This window comes from Musca domestica, unplaced genomic scaffold (genome assembly GCF_030504385.1).
Source record: "Musca domestica strain aabys unplaced genomic scaffold, Musca_domestica.polishedcontigs.V.1.1 14, whole genome shotgun sequence".
NCBI classification, from domain to species: domain Eukaryota; kingdom Metazoa; phylum Arthropoda; class Insecta; order Diptera; family Muscidae; genus Musca; species Musca domestica.
In genome coordinates this window covers 2494769-2511960 of record NW_026712192.1, presented here as the reverse complement: position 1 = coordinate 2511960, position 17192 = coordinate 2494769, and the positions used below count along the sequence as shown (strand labels likewise).

The following is a 17192-nucleotide window of genomic DNA, read 5'->3' as shown; positions in this document are numbered from 1 at the left end:
AAGAAATTCCATTTTTAGACGATTTCATTCCATATCAACACGCCGACTAAAAATTCTCCCCATTAAGAATATTCCCCATGAAATTTTAGTTGATTTCCGAAATAATCTAAAATAGAATATTGGGCGCCATTGGAAACATCACAAATTTATGAGCTCACAAATGTGAGAACTGGGCATCTAACAAAATTGTGTTGAAGCTAAAGCACTTTCCGAGGTATCCGACTGATTCTTTTAAATTGTTTTATTATACATTGACACTCTGAGACAAAAACTGGACGTTATTCCCCCTAAAATCATAGTTGATTTGAAAAAATAATAAACGCTGATTGGGCGCCACTGAAAATGTCCAAAACATAAAATTACAAAAAATGGGAACTTAATGCCCAAAAACATTTCGTTGCGGCGTTACCCTAACATTTCCACATTTTAAACGGGGAAATTTCCTTTACTATTTAGTGGGACTCAGATTGGGCGCCACTTGCAATTAAAGTTGTATTAAAACTGGACGGGAGACTAATCGATCTCATTTAAACGACGGCATTAGAAATATTTGCAAATAACTTTCATTTTACCCTAAGCTAGCAAGCCAAGTAGTTGAAAGGTTTAAATTGGGCGCCATGAATAACAATGGCAAAATCGATTTTTATTAGAAAAAAACTTTTTTCATTTCTCGCAGATTGGGCACCATTCGGAAGTGTGAAAAAGAAGAACCCAATAAAAATATTTCCTAGTTTTTAGGGTAATTTTTTTTTTAATTTGGTTCTCCTTCCCAGCTAGATAATCAAATTGGGCGCCACTTGTAAATTAGGTTGAATAAAACCAAAAACTGACTCCCATACATAAACTGTTGTTCTTATTGGCTAGCTTCGGGAACTCAAAAGCATTTAATTCCAATAGAATAAGACCATGTCCAGTCCCAAAAAAAAATCGTAATTAAATGATTGAAATTGATAAAAACTTTCCTTATAAGAATTCCTCAATGCAGTAAGCGAGGTTTTCTATAGTACACTTTTAGCTTTACACTATGTCTTTAGCTTTATATTCTGTCGAACAACGAGTCAAAAACTGCTGAGCAATAATGTTGACAATAGAAATACTTCTTTTTAACGCTCAAAATCGAAAATGGAAACCATTCCCTCCTGATTTCCTTTTTTCGCAATATCTTCAATAAAATATCCGTTCTCAGATCCGTGACCCATAAATCAATTTTTATTTCCTCTTTTTTCTCTCTAATTCTCTTGCATAATGCGAAACAGAATAAATTCTGCAATTTCCTGCTTCTTAACCAAATACCGTAAACATTTGAATGAGTGCTGCTCATCATTGCTGCTCCGGTACTTTTAGGAAACAAAATTTTGTTAACTAGCAGGAAATGTGCGATGATGTTGATGCCGATGTACAGCTAGCTAAGTGCAATTTTAAAGAGCGCAACCAACAATCATCAGCAGCACGTTGTAGCTGTAGCAACACTAATGCATCCTGTCTAGGTGAACAATAACAACAGTGTTGTGCTTGTTTGGCAAAAGATGTTTTTGTTGTTAGATACAGGAGGGGAGGGGATTTGCCGACATACCTGCGTAGATGCTGTCTGAGCTTAGAGAGCCTCTAAGTGGAGAAGTGGCAAAAAAGAAGAAGGTGAGAAAAAAAACCAAAAACTTTTTAAGAAAATAAAAATAGTTCAGATGTACGAGGTTCACAGTACTCAAATGGCGCCCAGCGTTAGAAGGAGGTTCATTGATTCCAAAATGAAGAATCATTGGAGTTTTTTTTTAGATTTTTAGCAACAGCTCTAGCTTAGTAAGAACTCTCGGGTTTTTTAATGTTTTTCCAGAACTAGGCATTTGTACCCTGATACCGGAAAAGTATTTTTTTCTTGGGGACGGACCCGGATATTTGACCCAAAGGTCTAGGACCAAGACAAGGTTACAACCAGACCTTCTAGGCAGATATTAACAAAATATATATGGGAAAGCTATTAACAATACCTATTCAACAACTGGTAACATGATCGGCTCGTCCGGGTTCAAAGGCCCATATCTCTGAATCCAAGAAAGATAATATCACATATTGCAGCATTTTGGAAAGGTTATAGTGTCAACTTTAATTTGGCATACAATTTGGTGGACTCACAAGATGGAAGATTCTTCGACTTTTGGGGGATTTTTTAAAAAAATCGAATCCAAAAAATTAATAATTAAAAATTCACTACAACTGCCGAACCGCTGTAAATACCCATGTGACCACTTGTTGAATAGTTATTATTAGTTTTTAAACCTCAAATATCCAGTCATCCCAGTCCGTCCCCAAGAAAAAATACTTTCCCGGAATCAGGTTTCAAATACCTACCTGGGTGAAAAATTTCAGAAAAATTCGAGAGTTTTCACTGAACCAGAGTTAAGCCGACTTTTAATTAAAAAAAAAAAATAAACCAGATCATGGCCTTATTTTTGAAAGTCTCAGATGGCACCCAACCAAACCCATTGTGAATTCAAATCAATTATTTTTTGAAAACAAAGCTCGAATATCCCCAATATCGAATATCAGCACCGTCGCACTCAGCACGCACTACCCAAGAATGTTTACAAAATGAGGTTCCTCGCTTCATTTCTGGCGCACAATGGCCACCAAAATCTCCAAATACCAATCCGTTGGACTATTGCGTCTGGAGTATTTTGGAAAGCAAGGTTGGCACTAAAAATACCAAAGTGTCGATCACATCAAGCAAGCGCTTACCCGGAAATGGGCCAAAATACCGCAGAGCTATTTCCGACATTTTTTTCATTTCATTCAATAAAATAATTTTTTAAATTATGGCGTTTATTGCAGTTTTTTTATCTCACCCTGTAGTGGCAACTTAAATGGTGAACTCTAATCAAATGTGTTCCGGAGACAAACCAAGGTCAACTGACTGTAGAAACTAGCACTCCAAGTTCCTCAAGTGAATTATTAGTTCAACCTAGTAAAGTCCTAGTCTTTTTTTTTTTTTTTTTTTTTTTTTTTTGAAGCCTCAGATGGCGCCCAACTAAATTTATGATGACTCTCAACAAAATATAAACAGAAGTAAAAAAGTTGTAAGTTCGGCCGGGCCGAACATTGAATACCCTCCACCATTTGGAATGAATTTGACAGAAAAAATCTGTTAAAAATTATGTTAAGATCTTAAAAATGCTGAATGTATGGTCTATACGACGACATGGACCTGCAAAGGCAACTTTTGTCTCAAGCCTTTACAATATTTAAATGCGAAACTTAAAAAAAATCGGTAAATAATGTCGCTAAAATCATCAAAATACCGAATATCGGGAGGTACCATTATATGGGGGCTATACGAAGACGTGGACCTGCACAAGACAATTTTTTGTCTTAGGCTGTAGTATCCATTACGAACTTCAAATACCAAATTTGAAACAATTCCAGCGAAAAATGTCGCCAAAATCATCAAAATACGGAATATCGGGGGCTACCGTCATATGGGGGACTATACGAAGACGTGGACCTACATGGCCCATTTTCTGTCTTAAGACACAGTCATAATGCTGAAGGCTTCAGATGGCGCCCAATCAAGTCCATAGTAAAGTCAAAACCAAAGTGTTCCTATAAAAGCAATGTCTTTCCGAATAAGTTAACTATTAGACCCCCTAAACCCGATTTTTTTCATTTGGAACCTTTTGCCAAACTCCACGTATCCAGCTGAACCAAAAAGTCAAAGTCCTCTCAACACCAAAACTATACTGCCAAAAGAGACCCACATCTCGAGTTAAATGCAACAGCGAACAAAAAGGCATTGTTACGAGTTGGATGATCGACGGTGGCAGTGGAGCGGCTGTGATGCTAAGACGCCAACCAACCAACCAACCAGCCAGCTAACAGCAAACAGGCAACAACAAATCACAATAACACAATGTAAGAATAAAAAAATTAAACGTGATTCATAAGAAATTTCACGTAAACAACACATAACATAGCCAGGCAGAGGAGAAAAGAAGGAAGGTTGGGAGGGAGGGAACGTAATGCGAGTGCAAGGAAGTTAAGTCAGAACTTTGACAGAAAAGAGAAACAAGTTTCAAGTTTTCATCACAACAAGGCAGGAAGGAGGCGGCAGCAGCAGAAAGACAATAACAATCCCGAGAATGTTGTCTGGACAACTTTCCATAAGAGGAAGACAAAGGTGACAACAACAACAACAAAAAAAAAAACGTTTTGTTCTTCTTCTTTGTCGTTGCATCCCAACGAGAGATGAATGAACATTTCAAATGAAAATCTGAAAAACAATGGCAAAGAAACATTTTGTTTGTGCAGTAAATGGGATAGATGTTAGCTTTTGTTCGAAGGCGTTCATCACAACGGGATTGGGAAGATGTCTTTTGTTTGACAAAGGGGAGATACATTTTTATGTTCAAAGAAATACTCTTTGAAATTGTCCAGCGGGCATGGTCTTTGAGGTCGTTGCAACAAAACAGGAAATCTCTTAGCAATTGTCACAAAGAACAAGTAATTATTGTGATTCTAACGGAGCAGGAGAAACCTGTCGTATGGAACCGTTTGTTTTTGGGGCGAAAATGACAGAAAAATGTATGGATTTAGATGTTTCTTTTTTTTAAATGTTTTCCCCATTTGTAGAGTGGCGCCCAATCGAAAACACAACAATTTCATAATGGGACCAAGGGGCTATACCAAAAAGTGAGCTGACATTGCCAATTTTTAAACCCATAATTCTTGAAGTAGTTCAAAGATATCTACAAAACAAGTAAAGAAAGTCTTAAAGTCGGGCGGGGCCGACTTTATGATACCCTACACCACTTTGCTAATTTAGTAGAGCTCCACATAACAATTAAAAGTTTTTATGGGAGAATTCAATCATACACCCTATGATTATAATTATAATTTAAAATTCAAAGGACTAAATATGCCGAAGCATTTGTATCTTTTAAATTCGGACTTATATTGCCCATTTGGTGCACAATTAATTTGAAATCGGATAAATATATATAGGAACTATATCCAAATCTTAACCGATCTCGATAAAATTTAGCAAAGGTATTTCTGAGCCGCATTTGATATATTTCCCCAAATATTGTTGTTACAGAGTGCATATTACGGCTGCGGAGGACAAAAATAACAAAATGGATGAACAATATATATGGGAGCTATAGCTATATCTGAACCGATTTCGATCAAATTTGGCATACTTATTTTCAGGCCTAATTTGGTTGTATGTACGAAATTTCATACTATTCGGGCTGAAATTACACGTTTGGTGCACAATAGAAGGCAAATCGGACGAACATATATATGGGAGCTATATCTAAATTTTTACCGATTATCTCCAAATTCAATAGGGTTCGTCCTTGGGCCAAACAAATGTTGTTTGCAAAATTTCATCTCAATCGGATAATAAAAGCGACTTGCATTTTGTTCACAAGAATACATGGACAGACGGACGGACATACGGACTGACATGCATAAATCAACTCAGAAAGTGATTCTATGCAGATCATCAAAAGGAACTATGGGTCTATCTCGTTTCCTTTTGCCTGTTACAAACAAATGCACAAAGACATAATACCCTGACCACCTTGTGGTGTAGTGTATAAAAAACAGCTATGTTCGGCCGGGCCGGACTTTTTATACTCTCACCATTCAGGAACGTAGTCCTGCATAAGTAATTTTTTGTCATAGGCTTCAGTACCGATTCTGAACTTCAAATACAAAATTTGAAACAATTCCGGTGAATGTCGCTAATATGACCAAAATATCGAATAAGGAAGGTGCGGTTATATGGAGGCTATACGAAGACGTGGTCCTGCATAAATAATTTTTACGAAATTTGAAACACTTCCGGTGAACAATGTCGCTAAAATCATGGAAATACCGAAATGTGTCTAAAATCATCTAAATACCGAACATTTGTGCAGAATTTCAGACAATTATTTTAAAAAATGTGGCTAAAATCATCAAAATAGCGAATATCGGGAGTACCGTTATATGGGCACTATACGATATCGTGGACCAGTCTTCGAACTTGACCTGCCTGCAACCAGATGTACTAATATAGGAAGTTATAAATTTCCAAGTTTCGTTACTAGAAGCCTTAGATGACCGCTCTCAAACAAACATAAAATAATTATTCAAAACTATGAATATTTAATGGAAATTAAAGGTTCCCTAATAACAGGAAATTTTGCAGTAGTTCCATATCAAAAAAAAATCATTGTTGAATGACCTTAAAACTTTAAAGGTTCTAGTCTTATAGGATATGTCTCGTTAAGCGGCGCCCAATCTGAAGCAATGTAAAATAAGTTTTGTAATAGGGATTTACTCCTATATAGTAGTTTTATCAAAAAGTAAATCGAAACGACCCATTTTTTAAATCAAGGTATCTTGAAGTAATCCCAAGTTCTCTGTCAAACTTCAATGTTTGGCAAATGTTTGTGAAATATGGCTCTAAGATATGTTTGGTCTGAGAACCTTTTGAGGTTTGAGTCTACAAACTTAGTTTATATTAGGTCCGCTTGAAATGCTCTCAACACCCCAGATATGCTACTGCAAAGTGTACTTAAAAAAAATTAAAGAAAGGATAAAAGTCAAGACGGTCCGACTATATGATATCCTACACCACTATGCGTATTTAGTAGAGCTCCTGTATTAAAAAGCTATAGCTATATCTGAACCGATTTTTACTAAATTTGACGTATTTTCTTCTAGGCGGAACTCCGTCGGATGTGCCAAAATTCAGTTCATTTGGGCTGATATTAGCCATTTGGTACACAATAAACCTGAAATCGGAAAAAGGCATAAATGGAAGCTATATCCAAATCTGAACCGATCTTGATAAAATTTGGCAGAGTTATTTCTGGGCTTTATCTGATATTTGGTACCAAAGTGCATATTGCGCATGTGAGGGACTTTTAATCCCAAATCGGATGGAACATATATATGGGAGCTATAGCTATATCTGAACCGATTTTCTTCAAATTTGATGTGCTTGCTTCCAGACTGAATTCATTCGGAAGTTCCAAAATTCAGTCCATTTGGGCTGATATTAGCCATTTGGTGCACAAAAAACCTGAATTCGGATAAAGATATATCCAAATCTGAACCAATCTTGACAAAATTTTAAACACTTATTTCTGAGCTGTATCTGATATCTGGCACCAAATATCATTGTTTGTGGAGTGCATATTACGATTGTGAGGGGCTTGAACACCCATTCGGATGAAACATATATATGGGAGCTATAGCTATATCTGAACCGATTTTCACCAAATTTTATGTACTTGCTTCCAGACCGAATTCGGTCGGATGTGCAGGTCATTTGCACTAATATTGGCCACAATGCACAATTAACCCGAAATCGGTTGAATTTACGGGGTGCGATGAAAACTGCAAGCAACTTCAGACTGCTGTCACATTTAAGCCACTAGTCCGACAGCTATTAAAATTATTCCAGTGACAGCTCATTATATTGTTTACAAGCGTACAAAAGCATTTTGGTGAGAATTTTCCAGAAAAAAAATTATTCGTGATGGAATTCAAGGGTGATAATGTGATTTCTTTATATTTGGCTGGAAAGCCACAAGTGGCAATCGTTAGAGCACTCCAGCATTTAAATGTGAATAAATCTTTTGTATCTCGAACTATTGCTCGTTACCGTGTTATTGGTAGCGTAGCCCGACGTCAAGGATGTGGACGGAAGAAAACAGCAACATCAGCAGAAATGGTTCGAAAAGTAAAGAAGCGACTTGATCGAAACCCGCGTCGCAGTGGCCGAAAATTGGCTCGTGAGCTGAACGTATCGCAAAATTGCTTTCGGCAAATATTGAAAAACGAGCTCGAGGTAGAGCTATTGAAATTCCAAAAAAGTGCGAGAACTTACACCGCAACAGGAAGAAAATAGACTCAAAAGAGCTAAAGAGTAGCTTCGCTTTGCCGAAAGTGGTGAACTGCCGATTTTTCTTTTCTCCGATGGGAAAACATTCGTTGTTTAGCAGTTTGTAAACAAACAAAATGATCGTGTTTACTTGCAAAGAGGTCAGCTGAAAATGTGTACCTTTGTTTGGCCACCAGAACTCAAGCGCCGATCATGGTGATGGTGTGGGCCGCCATAACAGCCGATGGTCGCTCTTTGCTCGTATTAATCGACCGTGGCATCAGAATAAATGCCAAATATTATCGCGAAAATATTCTGGAGGGTGTATTAAAGCCTTGGGCTCGCAAACATTTTGGTCGCAGACCTTGGACTTTCCAACACCGTCGCACTCAGCACGCGCCACCCAAGAATGGTTACAAAATGAGGTTCCTCGCTTCATTTCCAGCGCATAATGGCCACCAAAATCTGCGGATACCAATCCGTTGGACTATTGTACCTGGAGTATTTTAGAAAGCAAGGTTGGCATTTAAAAAATACCAAAGTGTCGATCACCTCAAGCAAGCGCTTCGCCGGGAATGGGCCAAAATACCACCGAGCAACATTCGGGCAGCGTGTGACGGTTTCATTGGCCATTTGAAGGCCATAATTCGTGCTAAAGGTCACCAATTCGAACAAACCTAAACTTATTCTAATATTTGATGCAATTTCCGACATTTTTTGCTTTCATTCAATGAAATTTAAAAAAAAAATGTAAAAATGATGGCATTAGACATTGTTGCAGTTTTTATACCCTACACCACAAGGTGGTCAGGGTATTATGTCTTTGTGCATTTGTTTGTAACAGGCAAAAGGAAACGAGATAGACCCATAGTTCCTTTTGATGATCTGCATAGGATCACTTTCTGAGTTGATTTATGCATGTCAGTCCGTCTGTCCGTCTGTCCATGTATTCTTGTGAACAAAATGCAGGTCGCATTTATTATCCGATTGAGATGAAATTTTCCAAACAACATTTGTTTGGCCCAAGGACGAACCCTATTGAAATTGGAGATAATCGGTAAAAATTTAGATATAGCTCCCATATATATCTTCGTCCGATTTGCCTTTTATTGTGCACCAAACGTGTAATATCAGCCCGAATAGTATGGAATTTTGCACATACAACCAAATTAGGCCTGAAAATAAGTATGCCAAATTTGATCGAAATCGGTTCAGATATAGCTATAGCTCCTATATATATTGTTCATCCGATTTGTTATTTTTGTCCTCCGCAGCCGTAATATGCACTCTGTAACAACAATATTTGGGGAAATATATCAAATGCAGCTCAGAAATACCTTTGCTAAATTTGATCGAGATCGGATCAGATTTGGATATAGCTCCCATATATAACTTCGTCCGATTTACCATTTATTGTGCACCAAACGTCTAATATTTGTCGAAATGGGATGGAATTTGGCACATACGACCGAATTTAGTCTAGAAGGTAGTATTCCAAATTTGGTGAAGATCGGTTCAGATATAGTTATAGCTCCCATATATATTGTTCATCCGATTTGATATATTTGTTACCCACAGCCGTAATATGCACTCCGTAACAACGATATTCAGGGAAATATATCAAATACAGCTCAGAAATATCTTTGCCAAATTTTATCGAGATCGTTTCAGATTTGGATATAGTTCCCATATATATTTTTATCCGATTTCAAATTAATTTCGCACCAAATGGGCAATACAATCCGAATTTAAAAGATACAAATGCTTCGGCATCTTTAGTCCTTTGAATTTTAAATTATAATTATAATCATAGCGTGTATGATTGAATTCTCCCATAAAAACTTTTAATTGTTATGTTGAGCTCCATAAATTAGCAAAGTGGTGTAGGGTATCATAAAATCGGCCCCGCCCGACTTTAGGACTTTCTTTACTGGTTTTATTTCACCCTGTATATATGGGAGCTATATTTAAATTTGAACGGATTCTCACCAATTTTAATAAGGTTCGTCCTTAGGCCAAACAAATATTGTTTGGAAAATTTCATCTGAATCGGATAACTAATGCGACCTGAATTTTGTTCACAAAAATATATAAGCAGACGCACGGACAGACTGACATGCATAAATCAACTCAAAAAGTGATTCTATGAAGATCCCCAAAAGTAACTATGGGTCTATCTCGCTTCCTTCTCCATGTTACAAACAAATATACAAAGACATAATGCCCTTACCCTTATGTGGTGTAGGGTATAATGAATTTCGCCATATCAAGGTATTGTTTAACATTATCTGCCTCATCTTTACCTATGAGAGTCCTATACAATTTTGGGAAAGTAAAGTCTCTTCTCTATTTTTTTTTTTTCATAAATGAGAATTACAGATGTTTTCCCCAAAATGTAGTTATTAACACCAACAACAATCCGTATTTGTTTTGTTAAAATCCATGCAAAACCACACACACGAAAAACGAGAAGAATGAGGTCAAATCAGCATTGTTGTTGGTGTGGATGCACCCAGTTGCTCAAAAAGTTGGTGGCGGTAGCGATGACATCGCATAATTTTTTTCGCCTCTTGATGTACTTAAACACATCATACTTAAATGACAGCAACAACAACAATACAACAACTTTACAACACTAACGTCATTTGCATGACAGCGATTCTGTCCGTCAGTCAGCCAGCCTTCCCAGCAATATTTACTTTGTACTTTTTAATATTGTGGATAAAAATTCTCTCACCATAATTTTGAACTAAGAATTGCAGCAAAAATCTGAATATGTCTGTCCGGCTCTGCTGCATGGCGTTCATTGTAAGCGGTAAATTTCGTGTTTCGTGCAGTGTCGTCACAATTTAACACAGAATGATGACTATGCTAAACGCTGTATTGGGACACGAGGTGAAAAAAGCCGGTAATGCGGATGTTGGGGTTACATCCAGACGACAATAACATAACCTATATTTTGTTGTTGCTTTTCTCCATTGGGAGCGCACATGCAAATTTAATTGCAAATTCATGTTCACAGTTTTAGAGTCAGTGATTTTTGTTTGAGCAATAGAACACAAAAAGAGAGGACGCTCAAAGAGCTAGTCAAGAGGTATTGAGAGGATTTAGTTGTTATTTCTAAGAACTTCTTGGAAGTAAAAACTATGCCAATTGGACATTTATTTTGTCATCAATTTAGATTATCCTGGAGGTTGTTATATGAAAGCAATAGTACTCAAAATCTATGTATTCGATAACTAAAAAAATTTAACCGAACCTTTGGAGTAAACTGAAGAAGATGGTTATGTGGCGCCCAATAAAAATTATAATATAAAATTCTAAGGCTGTCCGACAGCCTTTCTTAATCTAGCGTCCAATCCTGGACAACAAATGGTTACACTGTGCAAAACAGAAAATAATAATAGAGCTAACAAGTAAAAACGCAGCTACGTTCCGCCGGGCAGAACTTTTTATACCCTCCACCATTTGACGCAGTGTTTCGGAATTAGGTAGAACATTTTGTATTGTGCCTAGAATGGTTGGTATTAAAAATGAGATATATCGGTTCACGTTTTGGTATAGCCGCCATATAACGGTACCTCCCGATATTCGGTATTTTGAAAATGTTCGCCACATTTTTTCACGGATTTGTCCAAAAATTGGTATTTATAGGTCATAACGGGTTCTAGCTCCGGTGACGAAACATTGTATATATAGATCCACGTTTTTGTATAGTCCGCATATAACGGTACCTGCCAAAATTCTGCGTTTTGATGATTTTTGCAAAATGTTGTGACGGATTTGTTTAAAAATTGGCATTTGTAGTTTGTAATGGGTCTTAGCTCCGGTGGGGGTACATGTATAGGTCCACGTTTTCGTATAACCCCCCCCCCCCCACACACATAATGGTACCTCCCGATATTCCGTATTTTGATCATTTTTGCCACATTTTCCCACGGATTAGCAGTTCATAATGGGTTCCAGTTACGGTGGCATTTCGGTCCGGCCGAACTTAATGTTTTTATACCCTCTACCATACTATGGAGGGTATATTAATTTTGTCATTCCGATTGTAACTCATCGAAATACTCATGTCAGACCCAACAAAGTATATATATTCTTGATCAGCGTAAAATTCTAAGACGATTTAGCCATGTCCGTCTGTCTGTCTGTGTGACTGTCTGTATGTCTGTCTGTCCGTCTGTCTGTCTGTTGTAATCACGCTATCTTTCGAACAAATTGAGATAGAAGACTAAAATTTTGCACACATGTATATTTTGCGAGTAGGCAGGTTAAGTTCGTAAATGGGCCATGTAGGTCCAAGTTATCATATAGCCCCCATATAACGGTACCCCCCGATATTCGGTATTTTGATGATTTTAACGACATTATTTAACGGAATCGTTTCAAATTTGGTATTTGAAGTTCGAAATGGATGCTACATCCTAAGTCAAAAAATGAGCCATGTAGGTCCACGTCTTCGTATAGCCTCCATATACCGTACCCCCCGATATTCGGTATTTTGATGATTTTAGCGACATTATTTACCGGGTTTGTTTCAAATTTCGCATGTGAAGTTCGTAACTGATACTTCAGCCCATGCCAGAAAATTGTCTGTGGAGGTCCACGCCTTCGTATAGCCCCCATATAACGGTACCCCCGATATTCGGTATTTTAATGATTTTAGCTACATTTTAAACAGATTTTTCTTCAAGTTTCGCATTTAAATATTGCAATAACTTATGCAAAAGTTGCCTATGCAGGTCTTCGTCGTCGTATAGGCATTCGGTTATTTTAAGATTTTAACAAAATTTTAAACGGATTTTATTTATTTATTTATTTATTTTTTTTGTACCAAATGGTGGATGGTGTTAAAAGTTCGGCCCGTCCGAACTTACAGCTTTTTTACTTGTTTTACCTGTTATCAATATAGGTCCACCTTTTGGCATAGCAGTTATATAATGCAATATAATGACCTAAATAAGTTTGTCCTGAGAACTCAAAACTCTTTTGGGATTTTGAATAGGAAACACCCAATCTGGAATTGCACAATCCTTATTAAAAGAGGACCCTAAAAAAGTTTGTGGCAATATAAACGAAATCCTGAATTCATAATCAAAGTAGAGACAAAAACCTTGCGCTTTCGAAGCCATCCAAAAAATTGTGACAATATAAAATGACGCCCAATCCGGTACTAAAATATCCTAAAATATGATGCTCCAGCAAACAAAGGATGGTAAAGTGGCGCTCAGCTAAATCTAAGAAAATATATGGGAATCTTATTGATATGTCGATATTTTAAACACGGATCTCATGGATTATAAAAAGCGTGGCCTTGGGCTTCCGAAGCCATCCAAGATGATCCTAATCATGAATGACACAATTCTTGTTTCAGAAAGATCCGAGAGGTTGGTAAGCATCAATGTTTAAATTTACAAACACATGCAGAGAAGTAAAAGGCACCCAATCAAACACCGTGAAACATTCGGATCACTTATTCATATTTTACAATTTAAAATACCGAAATACCGAAAAATTACAAAAATACCGAATTATTACAAAAGGATCCCAAAAATATCAGTTAGCTAGGTGGACATCTTGTGAACCTTTCGAAGATTATTTTTTGCACCCTTCCGATTCCTATGCTTTCTAAGATATGTAAAAAAATCTAAAAAAATCTTTTTACAAAATTATAAACTGGGACTCAACGGAAATAATACGGCTCTAATTTCTAGAGGATCCTATAAAACGCCCATAAGTATTAACGTAAATCAGAATTTACAACTATACATTGTGACATGAAATGGCGCCCAATTAAATACAAAAAATTTTATTAAAATTTCGAAGATTTTAAACGCCAAGCAGGCGTTTTGGAATGAATATGATTGTTTTACCCCATGTAGTAGTGTTAAGGCTGCAGTGCGATTTTATGATGCTTAGGGTCAGTTTTATATCAGACGGATTAAAATGTCTGGAAAAGGCCGAGTTTTTTTCGTAGACTGGAAACCGAAACGATCTTTAAATGCTGCAGCGGACTAGACTAAATGAGCGAATATGGGTGAATGGCGCGCAACGAAGAAGAGCGATATAATTTTAGTTTTGCACTAACAAAGAGAGAGAGAGAGAGAGAGAGAGTCGCGCCCAATCGAATAAATCATCTTTACCGAATATGAATTATTGGCGCCCAATTAGAAATGAGCATCCGGGGTATGATTGTAAAACATGTATAAAATGATAAAAGGGTACACTCTCAAATGATCCTAGCGGAATCGCAAAAAAGAAAATGTATTAGGACCTAGTTGAAAAATATATAAAATGATCGATCTAGTTTAGATGAAGCTTAGATGTTGCACTCACAAACGGTTTTAGCAAAGGAGACTAGCGCCTAATGGAATAAATCACCTTTACCGAACACTGATGATTGGCGCCCAATTACCATGCTTGTCAAATAAATACATAAAATGTACGGATAAGTTTAGATGGTGCACTTCCAAACGATCTGAGAGGACTAGAGTGACGCGCAATCGCAAAAAATCACCTCTGATGGAGTGTGGATGATTGGTGCCCAATTAAAAATTAGCGTGCTCTCACTCACTCACAAAGTGTCTAAACGGAGTGGGCTAGTGCTCAATTGAATAAATCTCTTTTACCAAATGTGGATGATTGGCGCCCAATTAGAAATTAGCATCTAGAGTATGGTTCAGATGGTGCACTCTCTAACGATCCTAGAGGATAAGATAGGCGCCCAATTGCAAAAAAAACTCAAATTTGGGAGAGTGTGAATGATTGGCGCCCAATTAGAAATAAGCGTATTCCAGAGCTTGTCAAAAAAAAAAAAATAAAATTTGCGATCTAGTTTAGATCAAGTTTAGATGCTGCACTCACAAAGTGTCTAAGCGGTTTCGGCTAGCGGTCAATCGTATAAATCACTCTTACCGAATATGGATGATTGGCGCCCAATGGGAAATAAGCTTCGGAGTTATGCTTTTCGAATAAATGCATAAAATGTACGGACAAGTTTAGAGTGCATTCTCAAACTTCCCAACAACCTAGACTGACGCACAATCGCAAAAAAATCAAATTTGAGAGAGTGGGGATGATTGGCGCCCAATTAAAAATGAGCATACCCCGGAATTTGTCGAAAAAAAATATTAAATGAGCGATCTGGTTTTGATCAAGTTTAGAAACTGCACACACAAACGTTATAAGCGGAATGGGCTAGCTCACAAAAAACCTTAGGTGAATATTGATGATTGGCGCCCAATTAGAAATTAGCGTGCCCCGGAGTTTGTCGAAAAAAAAAATAAAATGAGCTATTTAGTTTGGATCAAGTTAAGATGCTGCACTCAGAAACGGTCTTAGCAGACTAGGCTGGCGCCCAATCGAATAAATCACCTTTACCGAATATGGATGAATGGAGCTCAATTAGGAATGAAAGTCCGGGTATGCTTGTCAAAAAAATGTATAAACTGATTAGATGGTACGCTCTCAAACGATCTGACCAGACTAGGGCCAGCGCCCAATCGTAAAGAATTACCTTTTGTGAGAATGTGGATGATTGGCGCCCAATTAGAAATGAGCGGAGTACGTTCATTTCTTATTGGGCGCCAATTGTCGAAAAAATGTAAAATGAGCGATCTAGTTTAGATCAAGTTTCCATGCTGCACTCACAAACGATATAAGCGGACTGGGCTAGCGACCAATCACAAAAAACGACCTTTGGAGAATATTGATGAAAATAAGCAATTTTGCACTAAAGAGAAAGAGAGACGCCCAATCGAACCGAATATGGATGATTGGCGCCCAATTAGAAATGAGCATCCAGGATATGCCTTTCAAAAATATAATATGTGTTTTTAATATTTGGCCTGTTCCAGAACTGCAAGAATGTAAAAGTTTTTACTACGATAACCGATTTTCCCTTTATGATATCGGAGAAAATTGCAAAGCTAACAGATTCTTGCAGGTACTGGAACAGAGCATTTGAGTTGAAACGAAATCGACTTTAGCTTGAAAAATGAAAACTCAAAACCGATTTTTAGCTAGTTGAACAAAACCGAAAGGTAGACTTCCTTACTGAATGCGAAAATCGGAAATTAATACCTGAAATTCAGAACAAAAGGCAATATATCCGAAATGAGATCAATTTTCAACCAGTCGTAATTGTAAAGTTTCTAGCAAAACAAAATGGAAACTCTCCCAACTTTATTCTATTCTACCCAATAACATCCGATTCTCCTCTCAACCATGCAACTCAAACATAATTCGCTGTTATCCAAAAACTAAATCTCCTCATAGACTTGTTACAATTAGAAGCGCATAAAAGGCGATTAAACAAACGGTAAATTGGCAAAAATGCAGTGGCATGGAACTGATATGTTCGAGATAAGTATTGTTATAGAGGATGGAGGAAATGGAGGAGAGCGGTACCACTCGCAAAAAAAGAAAAAACCAACGTTTAAAAATTCTCAAAAATGAAAACAAACAAAAAAAGAATCATTGAATGAAATAGAGCTCCATATGAGCTTGTTTTTTTAATGAATGAAGATGGATTCCAACATGGACTGATGGATGGATGGATGGATGGATCGTCGTATTGTTGAATGTTATAAACAATACATGAGAGCGTAATGCAATCACCACCGGCCGCCATGGCATGCAATAATGCATCAGATGGCGGATGGATGAATGTGCATCATTGTTATGATAAATTATGAGCGGCAATAGTTTTTCCAGTTATAAATAACATATAAGCAAAAATAACAACAACAACAACAATACAAATGTCATGGTTAAATGATTACAAAACTTACCTGGTTGGTCTCTGGTGGGGATGATGCGATGAAAAACGTCTAAATTCCAATGGGATTCAATGAAGATTTTTTTAGCTATTCCAATAGGTTTGAAAAAGTGGGTATTAGGAAGTTTATATCCAATGAGATGACAATTGTTGGGTAATGGGAAACCCCTGTAGATTTTTTGGTGGAGAAATATTTTTTCTTGATTTTATTTTTTATTTTTAGGTTGTCATTTTTTGGCACAGGATTGTTAGAATTTTCTTTAACTTTTTCGATTTTTTTTTATTTTTGTTTTTTATTGGCCTCTGGAATAATTAGAAAAATATTAAATTATTTATACAACAAACACTCTCACTGCAATGTTTTATTGATTTCTTTCCTATCTCTCGGCACATTTTTCATTTTTTTGGTACATTTTCAACTGTTTTCAACGGTTGGTGTCAAATTCCTGAGATAGTTTTTTCTCGTCTCTCTTAGTTCTGGGCCTCAATTCTTGTTCTATGAAAATGTGAAATGAAAACTTTTATAGAGGAAAGAAGTGT

At 37.0% G+C, this 17192-nt stretch overlaps 1 protein-coding gene across 1 annotated transcript in view; it reads right to left on the bottom strand.

The window, feature by feature from the left end:
* LOC101888767 (probable serine/threonine-protein kinase DDB_G0272254) overlaps positions 1-16921 on the bottom strand; it is a 136145-nt gene extending 119224 nt beyond the window's left edge. The window contains exon 1 of the mRNA XM_005183632.4: positions 16666-16921. The gene's annotated coding sequence lies outside the window, so the exon portion shown is untranslated. The remainder of the gene's footprint in view (positions 1-16665) is intronic.
* Positions 16922-17192: the final 271 nt, after the last annotated feature.